General features: G+C 37.0%; 1 pseudogene; it reads right to left on the bottom strand.

Moving 5' to 3' along the window:
• Positions 1-3,219: 3,219 nt before the first annotated feature.
• Positions 3,220-10,700, bottom strand: LOC149159908 (serine/threonine-protein phosphatase PP1 pseudogene; annotated as a pseudogene).
• Between the last annotated feature and the right edge of the window lie 4,812 nt (positions 10,701-15,512).

Below are 15,512 nucleotides of genomic sequence, written 5' to 3' on the forward strand. Positions count from 1 at the left end.
CATGAACTTCTTGAAACCCAGTTTTAAATGGGATATTATTTTACATAATGAAATAAGTGTAAGAAACTCATTTCTAACCAAACAACACAATAATTTCCTGAGAGGAAATCTTAGTGACCAAAGCACTAACTTGTAGTAAATATTGATAACAAATATTTCTTGAATGTTTTGATGAGTTATTTACAATTAAATCCCAAATAAAAAATGATTTCTCTTTATTTTTATTTAGGTAGTTTAACTATAAATTATATAGGAAGTTTGGAAATAAAACATTAATTTGTCAAGAATAAAGATTCCTTTTAATGTTAGAGTGTGCTCTTTATGGGTAAATCATACAGAAAACTGAACAAAATAACTAATATTTTAGAATAAATCTATATAATCAATATTTTTTTAAAGCTTTAAGGTAGTTAATTCGCCAACAAATCAGAAGATTCTTTGCAGTGAAACAAAAGAAGAGTGATGAGATTTCCTTGATTCTTTAGTTATTTAATAAAATACAGATAACTCACACAATGAAGCAATAGTTTGCACTAAGAGAAGCTAAAGAAAATTTATAGGCTCTGGCTAAGAAAATTTACATGTAAAATATAGACCCTCACAATAGTTTGCAGCAAAATGGGAGAGAATTATTACTCTAGAAACAAAAGATGAAAGTTTTGAAGCTTTCAGTTATTTAAGTTAATCATAGAAATCGTCTATGTTTGTGGGGAGAGAACATAGCAGGAGTTTGAAAACTTGAAAATAGTTTGCCATTTCGGCACATAGCATACACAGGTGGCATCTTCAGAGGGACTGATTTACGAAGCACATTAATTGTGATCCTTTGTCATGGTCACATCTCCTTTCACGCATAGAACAGAAAATATATCACCCCAAATGCTTGAAATATACATCACTAGAAAGATAAGAAGTTATAAAATAATTGATGTAGAAAGAAGTTATAAATAATTTCACTCAGAAATAATAACTTACAACATGCTAGATCCTAAGAAGTATTCTTTTGATAGAATGAAATATTTTTACTTATCTCACATTAAAATAGTTTTACCTTGAGGGTAGAGTAAGTGTACGATACTAATTTCCCGCTGAATTAGTCATTCTCTTAACAATTCAGCATCAATTCAGCGAGAAACGTTTTCTTAAGGTGAGATCCAATGACAGCGAAAATTCAAAGAAAGCACTTGCTTATGAATATCAAAGGTTTCATTGAGGTTTAGATGAGAGATTTACAAATAAATGACAGTTTAAATAGTAAAGGTTTCTTTTAATTTTCATTTAGACAATTTTACAAGCAAATTATATGGAAAACATGTAACAATCCAAGATAAAAATCCTTTTAAAATGACAATATATCCTTCGGAGGTAAATGACATTGAAAATGTGCAAATGAACCAATATTTTGTAGTTAATCTAAATCTAAATGATCTAATTTACAGATAAAGATCCTTTTAGTATTACCACAACCACAAATTAAGGCAATATATAATATGCGCCTTTAACACACAACTCTAACACGAGAAAGAACATAGAGGGCACATAAATTACAACACAAAATATACAGGGTGCCTTTTAATGCACAACTCTAACACGAGAGAGAGACAGAGGGCTGGTGGAAGGAGATAAAGAAATGGAGAGATCCTGTAGTAAATATAATAATAAGAGTAGTCTTTCTTTGACGAAATGCAACCCTTGGATCCAACAAAGCAATTGATAAAATATGAGAATTCGGATTCATTTATTAATCAAATGTAATTAAATATATACAAGAACTGTTGTCTGAATATAGGTACATTATCTTGGACACATAATCTATTAGTTGAGAGATTATCTCAACCACACACCAATCTAGGAAATAGATCCTAACTAATAGGAACAAACTCCTTTACTTAGTAAGAATCACAACTGAGACAAGTAGGAATTAGATATTCCAACCCTCCCCTTTAATGAGTACTTGTCTCCATATCAATCTGTAAAATCTAGTTGTTGTCAAACATAAAAAAGAATATGTTGATGTCCATATAAAGGAGCAACCATCCACCGGAATGCATGGGTACTAATTGCTGCAACCACTAGTCTTGTAGGATGTGCTTTGCATACATGGTTCTTCCAACCATTATAACTGCACACCTGCACCTACCCCTGTACATCCCCTTCTAATATTATCATGGATTTTATCGGATTACCCGTAACCATGCTCTAGGTTTTATCGGATCACACTCAACCATGCCAGCAAGGGCTCTCAGCCACCAAGGCTAAACACAGCCACCAAGACTCAACTCAACCACGAAGGCACTACAACCACTATGGGCCACAAACTTGCTACTAGGGCACTCCAACCACTCTAGGCTAAAAACTTGCCACTAGGGCACTTCAAGGACTTGACTCAACCAGGCCGAGGGCTTTCTCGGCTAACCCTAAACCATGCCGAAGGAATCTCTGTCCCACTTCACTCTTACATGTGGTTTCTGGCTTACCACAAACCAACACCACAAATACAAAGTGCTTTTTAGTTTACCACGAACTCTATGGGGATACACATGCCTCACAAGGCTTACATTTCACACTCCAACTCTAGAGTTACCAAGTACCTAGTTTACAAAGACCACTATAAAACACCCTAGACTTGCTTACTAATAAAATGTGACTCATAAAATAACATGCTAGTGAGTGTATTCCACAAACTCACACTAACTCGCACAAAATTTCACCTAGTTGTCCATCATCCTCCAATCTCTGATGCTTGTCGTGCACTTCATCTTTTGATCACATCCTAGGCATCTTTGTCTTTTCTTTCTATTTTTTATTTAGTTGTCTTGGATTTCCCTACATGATTTGTTAGAGTAGCTAATTCTAACAAGATCACTCCATTGAGGCAGCTAAGCTCAATGTTTCTAATTCCAAAACATTTATAAATACCTCATTAATTTGTTTCTCATCGGAGTTTTTTTTTTTAATATGAACTTCTAACAAATTTCACTTTTACATTGACTTGATCAGGATCAATGCCTTTACCTTCCCAAACTCCAATTCTGTCAAATTGACTCGAAGAGAAAGAAGAAAGTGGTAAACCTCCAGTTGCATGAGCAACACACTATCCAGAGTTCTATCACTGGATCCTCCTGTGGCAACAGCTAAACCATATGGGCTGACGTCGATACGACATGTAATTTCCACCATGAAGTAGTATTCCACAGCTTCACAGAGGCACTACCCACTCTAGCTATAACCAAAATATACACCTTGGTATGTAACTACATGCTCCAAGGTTCTTGAAAGGATAGTTACAAGTTGCCTTTTGGCAAAGAATTCATAGCCATCCTCCACCATATTAGGTGAAGATCATGTTTTTGTAGAAATTCGGTAAATTTATCAGCTTTGAAGGTGTATGAGACACCTTTGTCATTCTCACCCAGCCTTCAATATCCTTTTCTGGATCTACCCAAAGAAGATCACATAGTAGACCTTGGTCTGGCACATCTAAAGGTCATGGAATATCATCCCTAATCTGCCTCAAGTTCTTCAAATCAGGATATAAACCTCCATGCTTACATAGATTTTTTTTTTATCTATAAGAATAGCAACAGGAAAACAATTGAAATATTCTATGAAAGCCTTCCATATTCGAACATTGTAGCACCACTTTTGTCGATAGATTTGTCCCAACACATAGAGGACCACACTGTTAAGTTGTCCTTTTAGATTTTCCTGTACATGATGTTACCATGAATCAGATATGTGAATCTGGATTGGGTCTTCAATATGCTCTATTATGAAACCAGCTCACAAAAATATAGAAAAGAGATATCAACCTCTTAGACTTCAGCCTCTTCGAGGGGGCAACCTCCTTTACATTACACAAATGATCAATTCTTCGATGATTCAAATGACAAAACCTCCTTTCTATATATAGGAGTCTAAGGAGTTACAATATAACCCAGCTGACATAACAATAATAATATAAAGCCACAAAAATAAAAATAGAGGGATTCTATGGGGCACAATAATAACAATATGGGGACAATAGGGGCACAACAATATTAATAAGGGATACAACTACAATAGTAATGGGGTAATCACTAGTATTATAGGGACCAACATGCCCCTCTCCTTCAAAAAAGTGTTGTTCTCAACGCTTGAGTAGTTCTAGATGCTTCTGTATAAAATTCTCATCCTCCCATGTGGAATCCTCAGTGGATAAGTTCTTCCACTTGATAAGATACTCCGAAATTGATCGATTTCCTAACTGTCAAGTTCTTGTTTCTGTGACTGCTTCTGGTTCCAATATAATTCTTCCTTCCTCGTCAAGTTCTAGCAATATTGTTTGAACTGGGTGCTTTTCACCTATAACCTTCTTTAAACATGAAACATGGAAAACTGGGTGCAATCGAGAAGTTGCAGGAAGCTCCAATTTGTATGCCATAGTACCAATCTTTTGCAACACCTTGTATAGAACATAATGCTTTGGTGATAATTTACTATCCTTCTTAGCTTGCTTGAGGGACATTTGCTTATATGGTTGTAGCCGTAGGAATACCCAATCACGCACATCAAAAATTCTTTCGCTGCGATGTTGATATGCTTGTTGTTTCATTCTATTCTGTACCAACACGCGTTTATCCTTTAAGAGTTGGAGGACTTGTTTTTGATGTTCGATGTGATGTTCCACTGCTTGAACCTTAGAATTTTCTCTTAAATATGATGTGATGGATGGTGGCTGATATCCATAAAGTGCCATAAATGGGGTCATTTTTGTTGATATAAGGAAGGAAGTGTTATACCACCATTCAGCCAGAGGCAACCATTTGACCCATTGTGTCTATTTATCAGATACAAAGCAATGAAGATATCCTTCCAAACATTGTTTACTATCTCAGTTTGCCCATTAGATTGAGGATGATAAGATGAGCTATGAGCTAACTGAGTACCAAGACAAGAAAATAATTATGTCCAAAAATCTCCAGTGAAAATGGGATCTCTGTCACTTACAATAATCATTGGGTTTCCATGTAGCTTTTGAATTGTTTCCATAAATGCAGTAGAAACTATACTTGCTTTAAATGGATGTGATAATGCACAAAAGTGTCCATACTTGGTAAGTCTGTCAACTACCACCATGATGACACTCTTTCCCTTAGACTTCGGTAAACCTGTGATAAAATACATTAAAACCTCCTCCCAATGTTGGCTTGGAATAGATAAAGGTTGTAATAGACTCGGTGTCTTAATTATTTCAACTTTATTTTGTTGGAAAACCAAACATTCCGCCACAAACTTTTGAATATCTGATTTAAGGCCCTCCCAAAAAAACTCCTTCTTAACCCTGTGGTAAGTTTTTAAAAATCCATTGTGCCATCCTAAGGGAGAAGTGTGCAATTCCATAAGAATCTTTTCTTTTAGCTGGGAATTCTTACAGAGGTATAAGCGATCTTTGTACCATAATGAATCATTTTTCCAGCTAAATGTATCAGACGTACTGGAGTCTTGTTGTAACTTTTGAATAAGTGTCCACACTTCTTCGTCATTCTTCCGTTCCTCCCTTCATTTATCCAATCTAGTTGGATAATGGAAATGGCGCACAACAATGCTTCCACATCCTCATCCTTTCTTGAGAGTGCATCTACCACCACATTTTGCTTCCCTTTCTTGTAGATGATTTCAAAGTCATAACCCAACATCTTTGTGACCCACTTTTGTTGCTCTTCAGAGGATAATCTTTGTTCGAAAAAGTATTTAAGGCTATCATGATCCATTTTTACCTTGAAGTGTCTTCCCATTAGGTAGGGTCACCGTTTCTTAAGTGCATGGAGTATTGCCAACATTTCCTTCTCATAAATAGATTTGTGTAAAAGCTTTCCCTTGATTGGACGACTTTCGAAAGCAATGGGTCTTTCATATTGCGTTAAAACAACACCAATTCCATTTCCTGAAGCATCACATTCCACAATAAAGGTTTTTGTGAAGTCTGGTGTAGCTAAAACCGGTGCTTGGCACATTGCCTCTTTAAGATGCTCGAAGGCCTTTGTTGCTTCTGGAGTCCATGAAAATGCATCTTTATTCAATAATATTTTTAGAGGTGCTGCTATTCTCCCATAATTCTTAACAAACTAGCGATAATACCCTGTCAACCCGATAAATCCTTGCAGATGCTTTATGGATGTGGGGATTTTCCATTCCTTAATGGCTTTAATTTTGCTACAGTCTACCTTAACGCCTTCATGAGATACAATATGACCCAGATATTCCACCTCTTGTACTCCAAAGAAACATTTGGATCTTTTCGCATATAATTGTTTCTCCTCCAATAGTTGTAGCACCCTGTGAAGATGTTCAACATGATCCTTCCAAGACTTGTTGTAGATTAGTATATCATCAAAAAATACTAACACAATTTTTCTAAGGAATGGTTTGAAAATAGAATTCATCAAACCTTGAAATGTTGAAGGTGCATTAGTAAGGCCAAAAGGCATGACCAAAAATTCATAATGACCCTCATGAGTTCTAAATGTTGTTTTCGGAATGTCTTCAGTCTTCATTCTGATTTGATGATATCCTGAATGAAGATCCAACTTGCTGAAGTAAATTGATCCATGCAATTCATCCAGTAATTCATCAATGATAGGAATGGGAATCTTATCTTTAATAATGAGCTTGTTGAGCTCCCTTTAATCCGGACACATGCGCCATGATCCATTCGAACCAATACTACTAGAGTAGAGAAAGAACTTTGACTCAGTTGAATTATACTTGCCTCTAGCATTTCTGCAAGCATATATTCAATTTCACTCTTTTGGGCATAGGGATATATGTACGGCCTGATGTTTGGAGGAAAACTTCCTGGAATCAGATGAAAAACATGATCATGATCACGAACAGGTGGGAGACCTTTGGGAGTCTCAAACACCTTGGAATGATTGTCCAAGAATTTTTGGAGATCTGGAGAAATATATGATTCCAATGTGGAAACATCTAGCGAACATAATTGTGCAATTACACCTCTTTGTTCCTTTTTTAGAAGATTGGTCATACCGTTAGAGCTGATTATCTTTCCTGGTTTCCCTGCAATACCCCTTAATTCAAGTTCTTTTCCTTTCACAAAAAAATTCATGAAAAGTTCTTGAAAATTAAAAGCTATTGTACCCAAGGATTGTAGCCCTTGGACTCTCAGTACAAAATTAGCACCTCCCATTGGAATGGAAAGCATTGGGCTAGTCAATACATATTCTCCCATGGATAGCTTGATATTATGGCACTTTCCAGAGCAATTTATTGTTCCTCCATTTTCAACCATCACTTGACACTCTGGTGCTGGATATACGAAGAAATTCAATTCTTTTGCTACCTTACAATGAATAAAATTGTGGGTACTTCCTTAATCAATCAACACTACTACCTTTTTCTTCTTGATTTGTCCTTCTATCTTGATGGCTTGAGGAGTGGTAATTCCCGCCAATGCATTACAAGATATGGTTGGATTCATTTCTTCTTTATCTAGGCTTTGTTCCTAGAGTATATCCTCCTCTTTTGACCTTTCTTTCTCCTTTTCTTCTTCCTCTTCACATTCTATGTAGAATAATTTCTTCTCAGCACACTTATGACCTTTAGTGTATTTGCTATCACAACTGTAACAAAGCCCTTTTTCTCTTTTTTCTTCCAATTGTTGTGGTGTAGACCTTATAGGTTGTGGAAGACTAGGGGCAACAATACTTCCATCCTTATAGTTGTGAGTGGTATGCTTCCTGGTTGCCATAAATTTGCTTTCCATTTTTCTTGCTAACCTGAAAGCCTTCTCTAATGAATCAGGTTCCCAAAGGTGAACATCATGTTGGATATTATCCTTTAAAGTCCCTATGAACACATCAATCCTATGCTCCTTTGGAATATTTTTCCCCTTATATTCAATTTTTGGAACTCCTCAATGTGCTCCATTATTGAACCCTTTTGTTTGAGACTTATCAATTGGCTAAAAAAGTGTTTCTTTCTGTATCCTCATAATGTGCTGTCAATTCTTCTGTAAAAATTGCCCAAGTGATAACCTGTTTACGAGAGAAAGGCCATTGATACCATACAAACTGATTTGGTTCCAAATATAAAGTTGCAATACGTACCTTTTTTGTGTTTTGCACATTATTGAGATCGAAAAATTGCTCCATCTATAATATCCATGTTGCGGGATCCTTGCCATCAAACTTCCTGATATTGATTTTTGGAATATGGTCGGTCTTCGATACAACATTAGAGTCTATGGAATCATGATTAACATTTCTTTTGTTCTCATCATGAGTTTCCTTTACTACCCTTTCATAATTAGTGGCCATTTCTTGTAGCAACTTATTCATATTTATCTTCAATTCTTCCATCTTATCATCCATGACATCAATTTTAGCGTCCATGCCATTCATCTTAACTTCCATGCCATCCATCTTAGCTTCTACGCCTTTCTTTAAACAATCCATCTTAGCTTCTACACCTTTCTTTAAGCCATCCATCTTAGCTTCTACATCTTTTCTTAAACCATCCATCTTAGATACTATTGCCTTTTGTGCAACTGACACTTGTTGCACTTGGTCTCGTAATTTTGATATATCATGTTGCATTTTTTCCTCTTCTTCATGAGTCATGCTAGAGATTTTAGGTTGCTTACTAGGTGTTTGAATTTTCTTTCCTTAGGGCATCAACTACTGATTCAAACTAATTTTTCAAACCAAGCTTATGAAAATTTAAAAAAAAAACTACACGCAATTTTTCTCTTTGTAGAAGCTTGATATTGAATCTAATGTATCTCTGCAATTTCGGATCATCCAGTTCTGAAATTGCGACCTGTAGTATCCCTTTGTGTCCTCTTTCCAATGCCACCAGTCTGATCCAAATTGGATTCTCCAAGGAAGAGTTATGCACAATCTCCCAAGATGACCTGATTATAGACAAGTTCAGTAGAGCGAACTTGTACGATGTGCCACGAGTCACTATTTCGACCTTTGGCTCTGAAAAAAAAAAAAAAAAAAACTACGGTCCGTCCTCTTTTTGTATCTTCTTACAAAATTTCAATCCGATGCCCAAAGAGAAAGTTATGCCGATTTTCCCCAGGTCACCTATTTGGAATGTAATTCAGGAATCTGCAAAAAGACCAACTTCCTCAGATCATATCTCTGAAAATATAGTGCAAAAACCTCTGAAATTTGGACCCGAGATTCAGCGTAATTTCTTCTCAAATCGGTTTTTTTTTTAGCTTATGAAATATCACAGAAAAAAAAGTTATAGCGAAAATGCCACGATGACCTGTTTGGAGCAGTGAAACCCTAGAATCCAAAGCTCTGATACCAAATGTTATGAAACCAGTTCACAAAAAGATATAAAAGAGAGATCAATGCCTTAGAATTCAGCCTCTTCGAGGGGGAAACATCCTTTACATTACACAAATGAGCAATTCTTCAATGATTCAAATAAAAAAACCTCCTTGCTATATATAAGAGTCTAAGGAGTCACAATATAACCCAGCCGACCTAACAATAATAATATAAAGCCACAAAAATAACAATAGAGGGATTCTATGGGGCACAATAATAACAATATGGGGATAATAGGGGCACAAAAATATTAATAAGGGATACAACTACAATAGTAATGGGGTAATCACTAGTATTATAGGGACCCAACATGCTCCATGTAGAGTCACAACATTCATGTCAAGGATGGAATGCAGTGCTCTCAAAACACTGATGAAATGCACAGTCCAATTCACAAGGAGAAATGGATCAATAATGCACCCTTCCATAATTTACCCACTACACCCAATCGCCAGCTCCCTATGTAGACACACTGATGTAGATCAACCACACCATATTCAACAAGAAGATCTACCTATGTCAGCTCTACCGATACTTGTAGTGCCCTTTACACCATTTTACTACACATACATCCACAATAGCACTCTGATTTGTGCTCCGCACCAGTCTTCACACTACCAAAAAAATCAATCTTTTATGAAGGCCTCCTTCCAGAGCTCTACAATATTAAGCATAACACCTTGATCAATGCCAATTCGATCCAAATTCACCGCTCATTCAATACACACAAATACCAGACATAGGGATCGAATGTGTGATCCCTTTACCTTATAAACATCATCCTCAACGTCCAACATTGCATGGATACATTGATATTTATATAACAAAATGCCACCTACTTCAGTTCACCTGCTGAGCAACTTCACATGAACTTCTAGCTCGGTCTACAGATCATCTCTCTACGCATTTGTCTCTCCACTTTGAGCAGTAAATCCATTACCACACCAGTCACTTGTATTCATCATAGAAACCATAAATTTTGTTAATTGAAGCACATTCATGGCTTCCCATCAAGAGAAAGAAGTTTTTATGGAATTTTATTTTGTATGACAAAAGAAGGCATATTGTCTCTATCCTTTACTTTCCACAATCTACATAATCCCCTAAAAACAAATATTTTGCTTGAGGTGGATAGCCACCATTCTCAAACAGATGTAACAAGTCTGAATATTGACCATGTATATCACCACAGATCTTTATAGGTTCCTCGAGCTCCAATAAATTTGGTTTATTGAGAAATATTTATCTTCAAACTTGACAGAGTTGTCGTACCTTGGCTCCTTCATTGCGCTCTGACGTTACTGTGTGAGCAATATCCCCTGCTCCTCCATGCAAGGAAATTTCCCTCCCCATTCTCCTTTGCCTCTCACCTTCCCTTCAACAGAGTTGTAAGTGTTGGCCATGCAGGTCTAAAGCCGTATAGGTTCTCTACAATTTTTGGGAGATAGGCTTCCTAATCCAATCAGCTTCCACTCTTCATGTCTGGTTCACAACATACAACAAAGAAAACTGTAGCTCGTTCTACATCTGGCAGGTTGGTCCATAATTCATAAGACTGATGAATCACCACACTACTGCTACCCTGGCCAATGGACAGTGGGAGATGGAAAAACAAAAATTCTTACAACTTTTATTTCCCTCAGCCCAGGACAGGCCAAGGCCACGAGGGGCCAGCCCTGAGGGCTCTGATACCATGATAAAATATGAGAATTTGGATTCTCATATTTTATCATCGTATCATAAAAACTGATATTCTATTAATGAAATGGCTCTCCAGGTGAGATACCTGGACAGTGCCCAAGCACTACACACAATACACTACTATTCAATCAGGAGAACAGCCTAGTACATATAGACTTTCTCACCATCACGGTGGTTTCAACCACTCCCTAGATAGTAGGATCTGAGAACTAAGATAGAGTCTCAATCCTACCATCATCATAACAGTAATCTAACTTTAGATTTCTCCATTAATTCCAACATTCCTGCTTAATGGAGAAAGGATACTAAACAATAACATATGCCTACTGGTCTCAGTCTCAGCCAGGCTTACAATTAAAACATGAAACAACTTGGTAACAAAGATTTTCATTTTTGTCTTCTTGCAATAGAGCCCATACTTGTTCATCTTGAGTCGAGCCTTCATCTTTGGTTTCCTCGCCATGAGGTAGTGATGTATCTTCACCTCATTTCTTCCCCATTGATGGAAAGCTTGACTTTTATTCTTGCCCTTCTCAAGATTATGATAGGCTGGATAGGAGAATTTTCCCTCTCACTCTTTCTAGTGTCAGCCATTTGAAAGTCAGCTATGATGTCTTCATCATTCATTGATGTAACAACTGCACACATAGAAATATTAATGAGATCATCAAAATTTAAATTTAAATTTTCTCCAACTTTTCTTCTTCTACCACATCTTTGCAATCAGCTTCATGTGGCTCATTCAATTGATCATCAACACTTTATTCCTCTTCACACCCTTCCTGAAGATCAATTCGTGTGTCTTCAATCTCAGGATTTTGCATAATAGATTGTGCCTCTTGATTCTAGTGGTCATTAATAGAACCACATTTTTCTGAAATTTCTTCTGACTTGAACATGCTACCCATGCTAACTCCAAATGCCAACAGGAGAAAATCATCATCATCAGAATAAAAAACATCTAAAAATATAAACATGTTGTTAAAGTCCAATGTATCTTGCTTTGAGATTCCTTTTTGACATGACATGGTCCTTTAACGAGCTCCAACAACCCCGTAACCATGCACGCAGGAAACTTCTCCCTTTGGCAGCTCTTAAACTGTAGAACCTTGTAGACTATGCTTTATGTGCCACGCAGGTCCTAGTGCCCTCGGCTCTTGTGACGAGCAACTAAACGACCTCTCACAAGCTGGAAATGTTCCCAATATCTAATTCTGATGCACATATTTCTGAAAATGGGTTCAAAAAAAAAAAAAAAAACAATCACATTTTCCATAGCATATAATAATTTAGAAGAAAATGTACCCAATTGAATTTGGGATCTCCGCAACCTGCAACTTTAGTTTCTCAAACAATTAAATTTCCAGAGCAAATTTGCAAGATGAAGAAAAAAAAATAAACTCCACGACCTCCGCGCCTCAATCACGATCTCGTTCCTTCTCAGTAAATGCATCCAACTTTCTGCAACCCTCTTAATAAGAGCCCCTCTTTAAAACTTATGAAATTTTCACAATGCATGAATAATTCTTTTATGCACCATACACTTTCCGCGATACATACGAAATCACTTCAAAAAAAAATTAATCGCCTTGCTTCATTAAGTATTATAGATCCCCTCCATAAATATAAAACTTTTTAAATAAAGAATTAAATTGAAAACTTTTGATTTAAAAAGATTCAATTACTATGCAGATATTAATTGCATCAAAATCTGAGGTTGAACTATGTTGAAAAATGTGTCCCATGAGAGAACTATTTCCCTTCAACACTGGTGATGCAGGAGCATCCAGCTAAGGCACCATGACCGGGTGTCCGTCTCTACTAGGTTGAAAAGTTGAGTTAACATTTTGTTTGTCTTTTATGTTAGCTTGTCAGAATAGGAGGTAGGATTTTTGTTTTTATCTTCATCTTTGAATTAGTCAAGGCTAGTTTGATTGGTCAGGGTGATTTACTTGTCTGTCTTTAATAAACCATGGATTAATAATTATCCTGTTATTCTAAAAGGAAAAGACAAATGTGTCTAAAAGGAAAATCTTGTCATAAAGACAGAACCGAATGCTTAACAGTTATGTAACTGTAAGGTCTACAACTGAAAAGTAACTATATAGTTTCATTAACTGTGAACAAAAACATATAAATGTAACAGTGAAAGTCATGCATGGGGTTTAGCACTTCTTACACTCTAATAATAACAATAATAGAGAAAAAAACTCAATCCATCTGTGTGTCCTACTGTATTTTCATTGTGCTTTCCAATTAACGAATATCTGAACAGACAACATACTGTTCACAGACCATTGTATTTAATTCTCTTATCTTTCCTGAGAAAAAACAGTCCTAACAGTGAGACAGAAGAGCAGATGCCAGAACGAGGGCTTACATTTCCATTGAAGAAAATAGCATTGACAGAGTAGGAGCAACACAAATAAATTCTAGTACGGGTCAAGCATCCACGGGCCAGACGAAAATTTCTATTTTTGAAACTGGCTGTCAAACAAATTACTAGAGATCCACAACACTATCTCTTGTTCATGGAAAACATTACAAGCATAGTCGTAAAGCAAAAATTTCATTTCTAGGCATATAATCTAGATTACAAAAAGGAACGACGGCCTAAGCATATAAATGACATTCAGGTAAATCGAACCCAACATTCTTTCCTGAAGTTTTTCTTCAAATTACAAAAACAAATGTATGAAAATACATAGTAGCATTGCAAGATAAAACGTGGACAAATGTATAAGCCAGTGGATGAAAAACCCTAGCTGAGGGTTTTGAAATTTGTTTTATACATAGCAACAGATGTATAAGCCAGTGGACGACAAACCCTAGGTGAGGGTTTTCAAAATTGATTTTATATGCAGCAAGTTATAACCAATAATCATCAGACAGTGGAAACCCAGATGACCAGAACGCTACCTACAGTTGAGAGCCATTTGACAAGCATTGAGGGGTGACAAACCCTCAAAACCAGAGGCCTATTCTAAGAATAGAGCAAAGGCTGAAGGAAATTCATCTTGGCGGAGCCTACTGGACAAGGACCGAAGCATTCATTGCCAATACATCCAACCACAAATCCCCAACACCTGCAGAGAGGTCAACGCACAGACGTTAGTGCCACATTGTCAAGGAAAATGGAATTACAATGCATAAAAAATAAATAATAGAGGTCGCATTTATCTTATCTAAGGGATTGCAATGAGAACAGAGGATGATCTTTCCACCCATGGGTTTTAACCAACTGTAGAGATGAAGGAGAAAACCGGTTAGGAGCTGGGGAAAAAAAAAAAACAAAAATTGAATCAAGGAGAGAGGGGCTACCTACATTCAAGCCGAGGACTAAAGGATGCCATCATTTTGAGCTGTGAACGCAAGCCAACCACTCAGTTGCAAACAAGAACATGACATACCAAGCTACAATGCGAAACACGAGGACTTGTTGAGCCAATAATGGAAAAAGTATAGAGAACCACTTACCCAGGTGACAGCTAAAACATTCACAACTGCCCAACAAACCAGACCAAATCCTACCCACATAGGCATAAAGAAACAAGCACATAAATTACACTATCGGACCAGTAAGCATACGAAGAGGCGCGCCTAGAACTTGTAGCAAAGCTGCATTCCCAACTCGGAGAGCTATAGTCGAACGAACCCTCGACAAGCATAATGAAAATGACCAAATGAATGATAGGGGAGGAGTTTTGGCATAGCAAGGAGTGGGAAATGTGAGCCAAGGCGAGTACACAACCTTGATTACATGATTGATTACCACCTAACCCTTTTCCAGAAATATCTAAAGGTTGAAACTCACACATGTAATCACAACTATAATATCTATGCAATCATAGAATCACTCATACAATCATTTAATCACCTAAAGTCTGAACAATGTTGGGTTGGTCCCATCATAGTGGTATCAGAGCAGGTGAAATTGATTGAAGAAATGGAGGTAGGAAGGAGAGGTTGTGGAAGAGGTGTTCAGAGGATAGCAGAGGAAGGACTGAGAGAAGAGATTAGGATTCTTACTACCCGTTTGGAGGCAGCCGAAGTAGGGAGAAGAAGAGACCCTGAGGTAGGCGATGACAGCAAAGAGGAAGCTAAAGCAACCACAGATGGATCAGATGGTGAGACACCAGAAGTGAGACTGTTGAGTTTTGTTCTAGTGGCAAGCAGTAAACCCAAACCGAAACTCCCAACCTATGATGGCAGCCTATCCATAGAGGTTCTATTGGATTGGATCAGTGAGTTGGATAAGTATTTCATGTGTGAGGAAGTTAGCAAAGGCTGTAGGGTTAAGTTCACTGCGATGAAATTGAAGGGACACGTAGCCCTATGGTGGGACAGTGTCCAAACAGAGAGAAGGATATTGAACAAGTTGCCAATCAAAACTTGGTCAAGGATGGTGGCCAAGTTGAAGGGCAGATTTCTACCAAAAGATTATCAGATTGCACTACATAGGCA

Source organism: Pinus tabuliformis, chromosome 5_2, assembly GCF_031772625.1.
Source record: "Pinus tabuliformis cultivar Carrire ecotype Pingquan chromosome 5_2, CPIR1, whole genome shotgun sequence".
NCBI classification, from domain to species: Eukaryota; Viridiplantae; Streptophyta; class Pinopsida; order Pinales; family Pinaceae; genus Pinus; species Pinus tabuliformis.